At 36.0% G+C, this 15,078-nt stretch overlaps 1 protein-coding gene across 1 annotated transcript in view; it reads left to right on the top strand.

Moving 5' to 3' along the window:
• The first annotated feature begins 3,995 nt into the window (after window positions 1–3,995).
• The window catches only part of LOC136033354 (sushi, von Willebrand factor type A, EGF and pentraxin domain-containing protein 1-like), a 306,644-nt gene continuing 295,561 nt past the window's right edge, over window positions 3,996–15,078 (top strand). The window contains exon 1 of the mRNA XM_065714145.1: window positions 3,996–4,099. The gene's annotated coding sequence lies outside the window, so the exon portion shown is untranslated. The remainder of the gene's footprint in view (window positions 4,100–15,078) is intronic.

The following is a 15,078-nucleotide window of genomic DNA, read 5'->3' as shown; positions in this document are numbered from 1 at the left end:
TTTATTACGAATCTAGATAAATGTGTGAAGCCTTTTTTGGGGGGATTTTACAGCATGCAATTATCCGGTCAAGTCACTTTCCAATTAACCCATTTTGTGTCTAAATGTTTGCCCTCTTTGAAGTGATTAGCAATTCTACTGTTATTTTTTTTTTTTTTTTGTAAAGAGAGTTTGCTTTCCACAGCAAAATAGAATTACCCTTGATATTAGGGCGTTTATCCCCCCTTTTCAGGATAAAGTACAGCTTTTAATGGATCAATTTTGGAAACTATCATTTTTCATTAAAATCTACGTTTTTACAATAAAAGAACTACCCCCACAGCACCCATATTGCACTGTTAACCATAAATTTCCCTTTCAGTGGGATTAAATAAAAAAAAAAAAAAATTTAATTGAAAGTAAGGAGCGACATTAAAACTTAAAACGAACAGAAATTACTTCGTATATGAAAGGGGCTGCTTCCTCATCAACGCCCCGCTCTTTACGCTAAAGTTTGACTCTTTCTCTCAACTCTTCTTTTTAAAACAGTAAAAAGTTTAGTGTAAAGAGCGGGGCGTTGATGAGGAAGCAGCCTCTTTCATGTACTAATTAATTTCTGTCCGTCTTAAGTTTTAATGTCGCTCCTTACTTTCAGTTAAAAAAAAATTGTTTTTTTTTTTTTAATTTAATTTCTGAACGTTTTTGAATTAAATGCATGCTTTGATTTTGGCTCTCCGCAGAGGAATAATTGAAACGAAATTTGCATTTTTTTTTTTTTTTTGGCTAAATGGCTTTCTCATAGTTTTGATTGAATGATTTTGAGAAAAAAAGAGTGGGGGAGGGAGCCTAGTTGCCCTCCGATTTTTTTGTTACTTAAAAAGGCAACTAGAACTTTCAATTTCTTACGAATGTTTTTATTAGTAAAAGATATACGTAACTTATAAATTAGCTTACGTAACAAACTTTTGTATTCTCATGTTTTTATTACATATATGAGGGGGTTCACCCCCTCGTCAGTACCTCGCTCTTTACACTAAGGCTTAAATTTTGTCCCAATTCATTAAGAATGACCCCTGATTCACAAAAGCCGTAGAATAAATAGTTGAAATTACTAAAAATACTTTAGCGTAAAGAGTGAGGTATTAGGAGGAGGTGAGCCCCTTATATGCGTAATATTTTCTGTCCGTTTTAAGTTTTAATGCTGCTCCTTACTTCCAGTTGAAAATTTTTTCATATTTATTTTTTCATCGTTTTTTTTTAAATAATGCTAGAAAATCCTGAGCTCCTTTCATGGAAATTTTCTTCCCTCATGACAAATTCCTCAATGGAAAGTTCCCCCAACATATCCCCCTCTTTTCAGATCCTCCCCCAACCAATAAATCCCCCTGATAACGTCTGTACACTTCACAATAACCATTGCTATATGTAAGCACTGGTCAAAGTTTGTAACTTGTAGCCCCTCCCACGGGGACTGTGGGGGAGTAAGTCGTCCCTAAAGACATAGTTATAAGGGTTTTTGACTACGTTGAATAAAATGGCTATCTCAGAGTTTTGATCCGTTGACTTTGGGAAAATAATTAGCGTGAGGGGGCCTAGGTGCCCTCCAAATTTTTTGGTCACTTAAAAAGGGCACTAGAACTTTTCATATCCTTTAGAATGAGCTCTCTCGCAACATTCTAGGACCACTGGATTGATACGATCACTCCTGGGGAAAAAAAAACAAACAAAGAAATAAACGCATCCATGATCTGCCTTCTGGCAAAAAATACAAAATTCCACATTTTTGTAGATAGTAGCTTGAAACTTCTACAATAGAGTTCTCTGATACCTGAATCTGATGGTGTGATTTTCATTAAGATTCTATGACTCTTAGGGGGTGTTTTCCCCTATTTTCTAAAATAAGGCAAATTTTCTCAGGCTCGTAACTTTTTATAGGTACAAACTAAAATTGATGAAACTTATATATTTAAAATCAGCATTAAAATGCGATTCGTTTGATGTTGCTATTGATATCAAAATTCCATTTTTTAGAGTTTTGGTTACTATTGAGCCGGGTCGCTCCTTACTACAGTTCGTTACCACGAACTGTTTGATATAATAGATTAATCACTGGTTCTAACACGCTATGAACATAACCTGAGCCTAAAACGTACTTTTGAGGCTTCAGTCTTCTTCCCCCCATCCGCTACAATACTACAGATTAAAGTTAATCTGTATTTTCCGATATACGTGCTTTTTGCATTACTGAATAAAAAAGTGCTACTTTATATCTGCTGTTTCGAAGGTTTTGCCCCCCCCCTCCGAAAAAAATTCCTGCATACGTGCCTGCCCTTGTTCATAGACTTTGAAAAGTCTTAAAACAACCTTGAATAAGGTAATAGATTTTTTATTAATATTTTGGTAGAAGAAATTTCACAGACTGGCAAAATATAGCTGCCTATTTTCAAAATATATGGCGGCCATTTATGTTACCTGTAAGGAGGTTTCCGAAATACCGCGTGTCTTACGGTAGAACTTTTTAACGTGACCTTAAAACAGCAAGTTGAAAATAGTCTTTGAAACTGCTTAAACTCTTGCTCATGTCCGTCATTGAATTAATTTGTTACAATAAATTGGGAAATGAAAAGGCTTAACTAAAAAAGATAGAGGATTTTTTAAGGTAAAAATAAAATTTGGCCTAGATATACCTACCTATTAAGGTATATTTTCAAAGTAACTTACAGTGTTTAAAAAAGCAAAACGTGTTTGTATGTGACAGTATCGTAGCTTAAGGCTGAATTTAAATATGTAAATCCTTTTGTTGGGCAAATATTTTCACAGAAAGTTTGTAAAACTGAATAAATTCAATAAAATAAGGAAAGCAACTAAATCCAAGACTTCAATGACATTAGTAGTATAATGAGCACATAAAGGGAGTCTTCCTAGAGGTTGTCAAAATTAAGGGTATTATTAGTCTAGCTGTTATGGTTGAAATCACCCCTCCCCTCACGCCAAAAACGATTTACTATGTACGTTACCACGCTCAAATCCATGAAAAGATAGGGTAAAATTTTAGTTAATTGACTTCTTGCTATCTCAGAAAGGGTTTAGGTTAGGAAAATGAAAACTTTCAGGAATGAATCTACAGACTAAAGTATGTCCCGGGAAGGTATTTTGAACTATCTCTACTCCTTCTCCCTCTAGAGGGCTTTGACCTTTGATGACCTTTAAAAATATGTATGTTATAAAAGTGAAACCTTGCAAAATGGATCTTTTGCTTAATTGAAGTACAACAAAATTGTTTTTAGCTTCATAACTTTGCTCAATTCCATTTTATAAGGTTTTAAAGATATGCAAATATATTTCGGAAATTTTGAAAAAAAAGTATTGATATGGCTCAAAATTCTACTCAAATAACAGGAATTACATTTTCAGAACTAAAGGCAGGGAAAAAGCAACTAGTAAACTGAAAATTAAGGTAGAATGTTGTTTTGTCAAAATTTCAATAGGTATAGACCTGTTATGTAGGCAAATTTCAGGGCCCTCTAGAGAGAGAAGGAGTGGAGGTGGGTAGGTGGGTACTTTAAAATACCTCCCCGGGACATTCTTTAGCCTGTAGACCCATCCCTGAAAGTTTTGTTTTCCTAACCTAAACCCTTTCCGAGATAGTAAGAAGTCAATTAACTAGAATTTTACCAAAGATAGTTTTGGTATTGAGATGGGGAAAAAATCACAAGATGAAACCTTATTGCGGAAACCTGTCTTCTTAAATGAGCGTCAAAATTGAATAGACAAGCAGAAAACATTCCTAGGAAAGCGTCCTGTATATTTTTCGAATTTTATTGCTTCGTCACGGGTGAAGAAAGGCCTTAACAAGCCTAAGAAAGATACATCAATAGTTTCATTCGACTTGAAAAATTATTTTTATAATGAATTAAGGCATACCCTATGAATCTGTCAAGCTTTATGTTCCTATAAATTTGACAAGCTGTTTTTTTTGTGTATGCATTTTAGTAGCGGCTGTGTCTCTTGGGTCTGGAGCACTTCTTGATACGCCAGTCTGACTAAATTGTAAGCAGTGTTGTATCAAATGTTGAAAGAGGAACACCTGATATTGGTATTAAAGATAGAGCTGTGAAAGGTGATTCTTTTTGACTAAAAATCACTGTTTATCAGGGTTTGTAATTTAACCAATTTTGCGAAGAGTGTAGCAAGTATTTTGGTAAAATTCTAGTTGAGTGACCTCTTGCTATCTCAGAAAGGGGCTAGGTTAGGAAAATGAAACTTTCAGGGATGGGTCTACAGGCTAAAGTATATCCCGGGAAGGTATTTTAAAGTACCCACCTCCACTCCTTCTCCCTCTAGAGAGCCCTGAAATTTGCCTACATACAGGTCTTAATTTTCAGTTATCAGTTGCTTTTTCTGCCTTTAGTTCTAAAAATGCAATTCCTGTTATTTGAGTAGAATTCTGAGCCATATCAATGTTTTTTTTCGAATTTAGGAAATGTATTTGCATATCTTTAAAACCTTATAAATTGGGATTGAGCAAAGTTGTGAAGCTGAAAACAATTTTGTTGTACTTCATTCAAGCAGAAGATCTATTTTGCAAGATTTCACTTTTATAACACACATATTTTGAAGGTCATCAAAGGTCAGGGCCCTCTAGAGGGAGAAGGAGTGGAGATAGGTACTTCAAAATACCTTCCCGGGACATACTTTAGCCTTTAGACCCATCCCTGAAAGTTTCATTCTCCTAACCTAATCCCTTTGTGAGATAGAAAGAAGTCAATCAACTAGAATTTTAACAGTATTTTAGGTTTCCTACATGTGTTAGAAGAGTTCACTCTTTTATAGGCAGATTCGTCATATTACTGAAGCGTCAATTCACACAAATTTAGGGCGGCAGACAATTATTCAATATCTAGTACTAAAAATATCGTTTGTATTCATTTAAAATATTAAAAAGATAATATTTTTCATAAAAATAATCATCACAAAGCTATTTTCAAAAAATTTAGGTGGAAAGGGGGTGTGTGTGAAAAATCTAGGGGACCACAGAGACCCCTTGCACTCCATTCGAATTCAAGCCATTGGGTACTACTGATAAGGGTGATGTGCGTTGAATATCAACAATAAATTTTTCCTATTTATAAAAGAACTGAATTTCCTTTAATTGGAGTTTATGGGGATTGTGTCTGCCGAGAAAGCTTCCCACGTCATATACACTCGTACAGTATTTCAAAATTGAGGAAACTGCAACATTTTTTTTTTGGTGGGGGGGGGGGGGGTAGAATTTTGAAAAAGAGTAATTTTGTCAGAATGTGCTACATTTTTTATAATGTTACGCAATTTCCGGATATTTATGGTCACTAAGAAACCAAATGTGCGGTATAACCACAGCTTAGATACCACCAATATTGGTATTTAAGCTGTGGGTATAACTCTTTCCCCATGGGGATGCCCATATTCTACTTGCCAATCAATGGTTGAGTAAAGGCTGATGAAGTGTAATCAAAAAGCAGGACTGTGGAGTGGAAATAGAGCCAAACAAGTGAAAATTCCTTCACACTCCCTTCCTATTTTTCTTATAGCAACGTAGTGAAACAAGGTGGACTTATATAGATCTAGGTATTGAAACCAAAGAAGTATGTGTAACAAGCCTGCGCATTTGCAGGCTTCGGAAATTTTGTTATTATGACCATAGAATTAAAAAAAAGTATAAACAGGCAAATTAGGTGAGGAATTTTCCATAAAACCTATTCCATAAAAACCTATTTACAGTGGTTCATAGTTATTTATGGTCATCCATATTGTGAGAGGAGTTCGCCAGAACAGTAGACACCGAGTAGTTGCACAAAATGTCGTAGAAATTGAAAAAAAAAAATGGAAAGTGCCTAGTTGTAATTTTATTTAACTTCCTCTTCAGTGCATAAATTAAAGGTGTTTCGGTCCTAGACTAAGCTTCAATAAAAATGTAGAAACATGTTGCCTTAATCCTTCTTGAGGCTCAGACCACGAGAATTTGTCTCTTGTTTAATCTGTCCCTCTCGCTATGACTTTTCCCAATGAAATAATCTGCGCAAGTGAGGCCGTGATGGTCTACTGTCTTTGCTTCAACTCTGGCCGTAGTTCTACTTGAGATGTCCAAAAAGGAAGGGTAAAGTGTATACTGGTTGTTCAACTCTCATGTTCTGGTTCAGTATCTTTACTGAATCGGTTCAGTTTTCCCAGTTCGACATAGGCTAAAGTCTGCCAAAACTAATTCTCATGGTAATATTCTGCTGTAGAAATCAGATAGCAAAAACAGGAAACATACCATTTGATTCTGCATTCAGTGCTTATGTAATATTTCGCTACCGTGGCAATTGCGTCCCCTCCCCTCATGCCTAGATGTAGTCCTAGACTATATAGGCTACGAAAGTTTGTGGATTTTGATGGTTTGCGTTATTGTTTAAACGTTACTTAAGTCGGCAGACTTTTGTTTATGACTTAGAGCTATATCAATGCATCAGGGGATGGGGACTGGAAGCAATTTTATTATAGTAATTCCTTTAGTTATCTAATTTTTGCAGTATAACATGATATTACCTATTACTACTACTACTACTACTAGCAACTCACCGCAACACCCAGCTGCATGAGGCATACAAAGCAACACAGGCTGCTCGTCCATCCCAATCTGTTTACAGCTTCCCTTCTTATACCCTCCCCGGAAGTTCCAATTTCCCTTAAATCTTCCCTTACGACATCCTCCAACCCCAACCGAGGACGCCCTGCTTTCCACTTAGCCCTAGAAGGTTGGCCGAAAAAGACAGGCTGGAAATCTGTCATCCTTCATCCGCAGAACCTGCCCTAGCCATCTCAACCTTTCACTGATTATTGCTCTAGAAAGCTCGATTGAACCACGCTTTTCGCACAGCGTACTGTTTTACGGTCAGTCAGCCGAATACCCAAAACAATCCGTATGTCATTTCTCTGGATAACATGTAGCAGTTGCTGTTATTAAATATTAATGACAAATTACTAATCACTAATGATAAACCTATTGCTTATGATAAATTCTATTTGTGAAAATTACGTAATCGCAGATGAGATTCATTTTACGTAGAAAATTACGCAGTCTCTTGGAGTTTCATTTCGGGCCTTTTACTTTAAAGTACACAGCGAAAAGGAAATCTGACTGTTTGAATTCGTTAAACAGAAATTTACACACCCACATGCATCTTGATAAATTAAAAAAAGTCGGGAATTTAATTTTTAATCTAAAAGACCACCGTATACAGCTATGAAGTTTCCGTATTAATGGTCGTCCAATTGCTGAAAAAGAAGCGCGGGTGTTAAACCGGCAAAAAATAAGCGAAAACATAAATCACCAGATTAAGTCCGTTCTAGTCCAAGTTCTTTATTATTAAATAAAAAAATGTTTTCTCAAAACTTTCAAATTAATGACCCACGGTGAGAATATCTCGAGTGTGGGTTTATACACTTAACAATAAATAAATAATACTACCTCCGGATATTGGAGAAAACGATGACTTACGTTTGAGTTTTTACTGACCACATGCGATGTTAAAAACTAACTAATTATTTTACTTATCTATTTTTAAACTTCGACTATCAGCACTGTCAGCACTGACGAAAATGCCTCATTTCCTTAAGAACTTTATTATCTGAAACAACCAAAAACAAATCTCAGAAAATCATGGTTCACATTTATGAATGAAACTAAAATGGCTGATGGGGGGGGAGAATATGTTTTAGTTTTGATGTTCTTGGAACAAAAAAAATACTATTGGTGACAACCCTAATTCCTGGATAGGTCACAGATCTGCCTCCTGATTATCATTAAGACCATTTCGTGAGCTCACTTCTAATTTGACTCAGTGTTGCCAGATGTTTAATTTAAAGCTGCGCCACCATAAAAGAGAAAATGTGTCGAAAGTTCATTTTTCTAATGAAAACAAGCTGAATGAACAATTCTCTCCCCCCCCCCCCCCGCAAAAAATGCTCTGATTTAAAATAAATTCAGGCGCAAATGCCTCAAAAAAGCACCAAAATTGTGCAAAAGCTAAATCAAGTTGCTAAATCAATTGGAGAAAAGCCAAAATGTGGCCATTCTGATTTGACTAAATAACTTTTATTGTTAATGCGCAGTAGTTGTCGCTGACTACGCAGCTTTCGGGAAGATTACCCACATCGGAAAAATCAAAATTCACCAGTAAGAAGCGGCACTGCATTAATTCTTACGAAATATTTAAGAGGTGTGAAACAGAAATCTAATTTTTCTTGATACATTCCACGATAATTTATCATTTTCAGTTTTGGGATAATCTTACTATTAAGGTATTTGTTCCCTCCGAAACAAGCGTTTTTGTGACAAGCCCAGAGCCGTAAATCAAAAAGTTCGTGGTAACAAACTGTAGTAAGGAGCGACCAGGCTCAATAGTAACCAAAACTCTAAAAAATGGAATTTTGATATCAATAGCTACATCAAAAGAATCGCATTTTAATGCTGTTTTTAAATATATAAGCCCAGAGCCGTAAATCAAACAGTTCGTGGTAACAAACTGTAGTAAGGAGCGACCAGGCTCAATAGTAACCAAAACTCTAAAAAATGGAATTTTGATATCAATAGCTACATCAAAAGAATCGCATTTTAATGCTGTTTTTAAATATATAAGTTTCATCAAGTTTAGTCTTACCCATCAAAAGTTACGAGCCTGAGAAAATTTCCCTTATTTAGGAAAATCAGAGAACCCTACTGTAGAAGTTTCAAGCTCTTATCTACAAAAATGTAGAATTTTGTATTTTTTGCCAGAAGACAAATCACGGGTGCGTGTTTATTTGTTTGTTTGTTTTTTTTTCCCAGGGGTCATCGTATTGACCAAGTGGTCCTAGAATGTCGCAAGAGGGCTCATTCTAACGGAAATGAAAAGTTCTAGTGCCCTTTTTAAGTGGCCAAAAAAATTGGAGGGCATCTAGGCCCCCTTTAGTCTTACCCATCAAAAGTTACGAGCCTGAGAAAATTTGCCTTATTTAGGAAAATAGGGGGAAACACTCCCTAAAAGTCGTAGGATCTTAACGAAAATGACACCATCAGATTCAGCGTATCAGAGAACCCTACTGTAGAAGTTTCAAGCTCTTATCTACAAAAATGTGGAATTTTGTATTTTTTGCCACAAGTCAAATCACGGGTGCGTGTTTATTTGTTTGTTTGTTTTTTTTTTCCCAGGGGTCATCGTATTGACCAAGTGGTCCTAGAATGTCGCAAGAGGGCTCATTCTAACGGAAATGAAAAGTTCTAGTGCTCTTTTTAAGTAACCAAAAAAATTGGAGGGCATCTAGGCCCCCTCCCACGCTCATTGTTTTCCCAAAGTTAACGGATCAAAATTTTGAGATAGCCATTTTGTTCAGCATAGTCGAAAACCATAATAACTATGTCTTTGGGGATGACTTACTCCTCCACAATTCCTGGGGGAGGGGCTGCAAGTTACAAACTTTGACCAGTGTTTACATTTAGTAATGGTTATTGGGAAGTGTACAGACGTTTAAAGGGGGATTTTATTTTATTTGGGGGTGGGGCTGAGGAGAGGGGGCTATGTTGGAGGATGTTTCCTTGGAGGAATCTGTCACGGTGGAAGAAAAATTCAATGACAAGGGCGCAGGATTCTCTAGCATTACTATAAGAAAACAATGAAAAATAAACATGAAAACGTTTTCTCAAATGAAAGGAAGAAGTAGCATTGAAACTTAAAACGAACAGAGATTATTACGCATATGAGGGGTTCTAAAAATACTTTAGCATAAAGAGCGAGGTATTTAGGAGGAGATAAATACCTTGCTCTTTATGCTAAAGTATTTTTAGTAATTTCAACTATTTATTCTACGGCCTTTCTGATTCAGGGATCATTCTTAAAGAATTGAGACAAAACATACGATTTAGTGGAAAGAGCGAGGTATTAACGAGGGTACAAACCCTCTTCGTATACATAATAAAAATATAAGGTTATGAAAGTTTGAAACGCAAGTTAATTCTCAAGTTACGTATATTTTTGACTAATAAAAACGTTCGTTAAAAATTAAAAGTTCTAGTTGCCTTTTTAAGTAAACGAAAAATTGGAGGGCAATTAGGCCTCCTTCTCCACCCCTTATTTCTCAAAATCGTCTGATCAAAACTAAGAGAAAGCCATTTAGCCAAAAAAAAGAATTAATATACAATTTTCATTTTAATAATTTACGTGCGGAGAGCCAAAACCAAACATGCATTAATTCAAAAACGTTCAGAAATTAAATAAAAAAACTAATTTTTTTAGCTGAAAATAAGGAGCGACATTAAAACTTAAAACGAACAGAAATTACTCCGTATATGAAATGAATTGTCCCCTCCGCAATCCCTTGCTCTTTACGCTAAGGTTTGACTCTTTGCCACAACTCTACTTTTTAAAACAATTAAAAGCTTTAGCGTAAAGAGCGAGGGATTGCGGAGGGGACAACTCATTTCATATACGGAGTAATTTCTGTTCGTTTTAAGTTTTAATGTCGCTCCTTACTTTCAGCTAAAAAAAAAATTTTTTTTATTAAATTAAACCAAAAGGACAAGGTACTTACATCGTTTGATTTATTAGTCTAAAATATCCATTCATCGATTTAAAATTATGCAGCGAAGCCTTGCCGAAATTTTTGGCAGTGCCGATTTTTGGCGGCACGTCACCGAAAAATTATCGGCGGCACGCCGTCAATTTATTGGCGTTTGTTCTCAATTTTTAGAATTTTTTGGCTACTTTTAAAAAATTTTGAAAACTAAATTGGTATCATTTTTTATCACAATTTAGTCCATAACTCCTTTTTAGCTTCATTACCATGACCGAACATCGGACAAAATAAGGATGAGACGTCAATCTTAACTTCTGAGAAACATTCTTTTACCCCAAATGATTGATAGTGAGAATTAAAATGCGTGATATTTGAATTAACCCGACAAAACATGTATTTAAAATGTAATTTAAGTTTAGCTCTAGAGCTTGAATTAAACAAATTTACTTGCACCATGAATCCATGGCTAATTTATGAAACCTCGATGGAATCTGAAGTTTACATCTTCGCGTCTGAATTTCCCGGTCTTGCAACATGCATTCCTCTTCTTTAACTACCCCACCCCTCAACTCCTCGCTCTCTACGCTACAGAAGCTATTATTTCTCATTGCTTCAAGATTGAATCTTCGTACTTATGGGTCGTATAATATAAGTTTAAAATTAAAAGTTTGAACCAACTCCTTTGAGGATGTTCTTCCTATTATTCTCCTCTCTATCTCAGGAATCAAGGTACTGCATTTGTGGACGTACTTGGACATGGTGGTTAAGCATATCAAACGATCAGAGTTTAACTTTAGCGTATTTTATGAAAACTTTGAGGCAATTTTCAGAAAATTTGCCGTTCTTGTCTTTCTACTTGTCGTTGCATGTCGTTATTTAAGAACAGTTCGTTCCCAGGTTTTAGAAGAAAAAGAAGTAAGATTTCATAAAGAAAACTTTCAAATAAAAAGAGGCAACATCTTATAAAAAAAGCATTATGTATTATTAAATTTTTTAGTTCTGGCTTTAAATTTCAGAGTTTAATTTGAATTATGTTTTAATTTCCCTATTTTTTTCAATTCTTAGGCAGTTTAATTATCCAGAATAAATAATTCAAAAAACTTAGCTAGAAATAAACCCTATCACTTTCCTTTAAAGTTTTTTCAAGCTTTTAGGTATAATGTATAAAAAAGCTTATTTATACGGTGTGAGGTCAACATAGAACTTAGCTGCAACAATCAATCCTGCACCCCTGAAAACCCTTTCTGCTGTGGCACTTGTTGCCGGCAGCGATAGAACTTTTCTTGCCAAAGCTATAATCCATGGCTTTGGCATAAAGCCGTCCTGGCCGAGTGGGTTGGTGCGCTGGATTCGGGATCCCTCGTCTGAGAGGACGCGGGTTCGAATCCCAGTGTAACCAATTCTTCAGTTTGGGACGTGGGTTATTGGCGTGACTCTGTAAGCTTAACCAGAGTCGACCCAGCTCTAAATGGGTACCTGGAGAAATCTGGGGAAAGTAAACAGGAAGGGTGTGCGAAAGCACAGGATGGCTGGCCCCCAACCCCCCATTGCATTTCCTGGCTGAAGGGCCAAGAAACGGAGATCAGCACCGACGGTAAGGACTGTAAAGTCTAATGCCGTATCCTTTACCTTTTTTTTATAATCCATGGCAGATGAGTAAAGCATCTCTTCCAGAAAGTATTGCTTGGATTGATTGCATCAACTAGCGTAGGATCTTATGACCTACTGTTATGGGCTGACAAGTCCGGATATAATTCTACTTGGCGCTTAGTCAAATCATTATTTTCATCCTGTTCTGCATTGTCACTCTGTTCTGACATTATTTGACCGAGCAGCCTCGTTTTCTTTTTCATGCATGATCACGAGGAGATTTAGTGTTGCTTCTCTTCTGAGAAAACCTACTAGCCATATTCACGCGACTGATTGGGTAGCTGATCCACTGACAGCAACAGAGGTTACAGCCTCCTTCAGGCCTTTCGAGGACCCTCTCCTCTTCGTACAGAAGAAGGTGACCTTTTAGGAGGCCCCAACAGAGCAGAGCAACATTTAGGGTGGGAAAGAATTCTCTCTCAATAGTCTTGACTGTAGTAGAAAAAGTTTGTAGTAGAGAGCAAAGGTCACTCATCAGTTCATTTTACTCATCATCTAGAACTTGGTCAGGTTTCCAAATTTTACACAAGACACTTGCCAGAGGTTCTTTGCATTGAATAATATTTTGCATCATACTATATGTTGCATTCCATCTTGCGGGTAAACCCCATTTTATGGACCTGCATGATTCGCATCTTGATAACATAGGAGGCTGATCATCAGCAACCTGCGCACTCGACAACTGAGAATCAGAATCAAGAACCTCATCTAAATCACAAAATCTTTTAAGTAATTCAATGCTATTTTAAATTTGAATTTTTCGAGAAGGCTGTTAGTAAGACAAAGAATTTGTATATAAGTTTATTCATCCACTTTGTACATGCTTTCATGTACATACGTACAAAAAATATTTTGGATGGGGAAGGGGTTTCTGTTACTTATATAATGTTTCACCTTGCTTTCAGGCCTTTGTAGAATAGCTGCATTTTTGCATATGGTAAAACATTTATAAATAAAGTATTTGAGGAATATCATGGCTAGTCGAAAATCATTTTAATTAGAAAATGTTACATTGCAGCAAAGAAACAAGATAATGATAAAACCCCACTTGATAGACTTGATAGAACTTGATATAAACAAGATAATGATAAAACCCCACTTGATAGACTTGATAGAACTTGATAGAAACAAGATAATGATAAAACCCCACTTGATAGACTTGATAGAAACAAGATAATGATAAAACCCCACTTGATAGACTTGATAGAAACAAGATAATGATAAAACCCCACTTGATAGACTTGATAGAACTTGATATAAACAAGATAATGATAAAAGCCCACTTGATAGACTTGATAGAACTTGATATAAACAAGATAATGATAAAACCCCACTTGATAGACTTGATAGAAACAAGATAATGATAAAAGCCCACTTGATAGACTTGATAGAACTTGATATAAACAAGATAATGATAAAACCCCACTTGATAGACTTGATAGAACTTGATATAAACAAGATAATGATAAAACCCCACTTGATAGACTTGATAGAAACAAGATAATGATAAAACCCCACTTGATAGACTTGATAGAAACAAGATAATGATAAAACCCCACTTGATAGAACTTGATAGAAACAAGTGAATGATAAAATCTAAAGTCTATAGTTGACGAGTACATCCAAAAACATTTTGAGAAGATCTAAAATTTTTACATGTACCGTTAGATAGTAGATTTTGCATTGCATTTGTCGCTTGAAAATCTCAGAAAATAATTCGACGCTTAAAACTTCCGTTGGTGCGCCGCTGCCGACTGTATCTGCGGTGGCGTTGGCACACTGAAGCCTTTTTGGGGGTGGCACCCTATAAGATTTTGGGTAGCGCACCACAAATTTTCGTTGTGGCTTCGGGGACTAGCCGGAATTGTGATATTACTTAAACTTTTTCTTGGAGAATTATCTAAAATTCCTTAGAAAACGGGAAATTTGTCTTTTTTCGACGATTTTCAAAAGATTTTCCAAGTGTTTTCAATCTACAAAACTCAATACAGCAAATTCTAAAGATTTAATTCGGTGGATAGAAGGACCCGAATCTCAGATCCGGAACGATTGTAAAGTTTTCCATTTTCGTTCCTTGAGTTTGAACATCGTTCTTGAAGCATTGAAACAGAAAGTAAAACTTGGCGTAAAGACCGGGGATTTGAGGTGGAGCCAACTCCCCTCATCTACATAATATTTTCAATACGATTTAAGGTTTAATAACGCTCTTTACTTTCATTTAAAAACAATTGTTTTTTAGTACCGTGTTTTAGTGCCATCGTTTTTAGTACCATGTCTAGAGCTACTCTAAAAATAAGGAGGCCTGCTGCCCCCTCATAAACCGCATTTAACCATTTATTTTACTTGCTTTTCGAAATAAAGTGAAATTCTCCAAAATAAAGCACCTTTTCCGAAAAAAGAGGGGAGCTTTCGCCCCCTGAGCACCCATACTACACACTTTATTCATATATACATATATTCTTCCTAATGAAGGTCACTGATCAAATCCTAAGCATCTGAGTTTTCATTAAATACTTTTGAAGTACCCTCTTGGAAAGTTTTAAATTATGAGCCTGAAAGGGTTTTTTGAAGCCTTAGTTTTTTTTTCTCCCTATAAAAGAAACCATTGGCCAACACCCTAATTGGCCTAACCATTGGCCAACCATCATTTGATACTCTATGACCGTCATTTTTGTGGATAATCGATTTATCATAACGGCTCATTATTTATGGACTGCAGGTATGTTTAGGGACAATGGTATACCACACGTCACTATGGACTGTGCTATATAAATACCCTTTCAATCAATACCGTATCTAAGGGAGGGAGGGGTTTGAATACCCACCCCCCTTGATTTTTGTCCAATTCGTAAAAACGTAACAACATGGATATAAACA

This window comes from Artemia franciscana, chromosome 11, assembly GCF_032884065.1.
Source record: "Artemia franciscana chromosome 11, ASM3288406v1, whole genome shotgun sequence".
Taxonomy (NCBI): domain Eukaryota; kingdom Metazoa; phylum Arthropoda; class Branchiopoda; order Anostraca; family Artemiidae; genus Artemia; species Artemia franciscana.
This window is presented reverse-complemented; position numbering and strand designations above follow the sequence as displayed.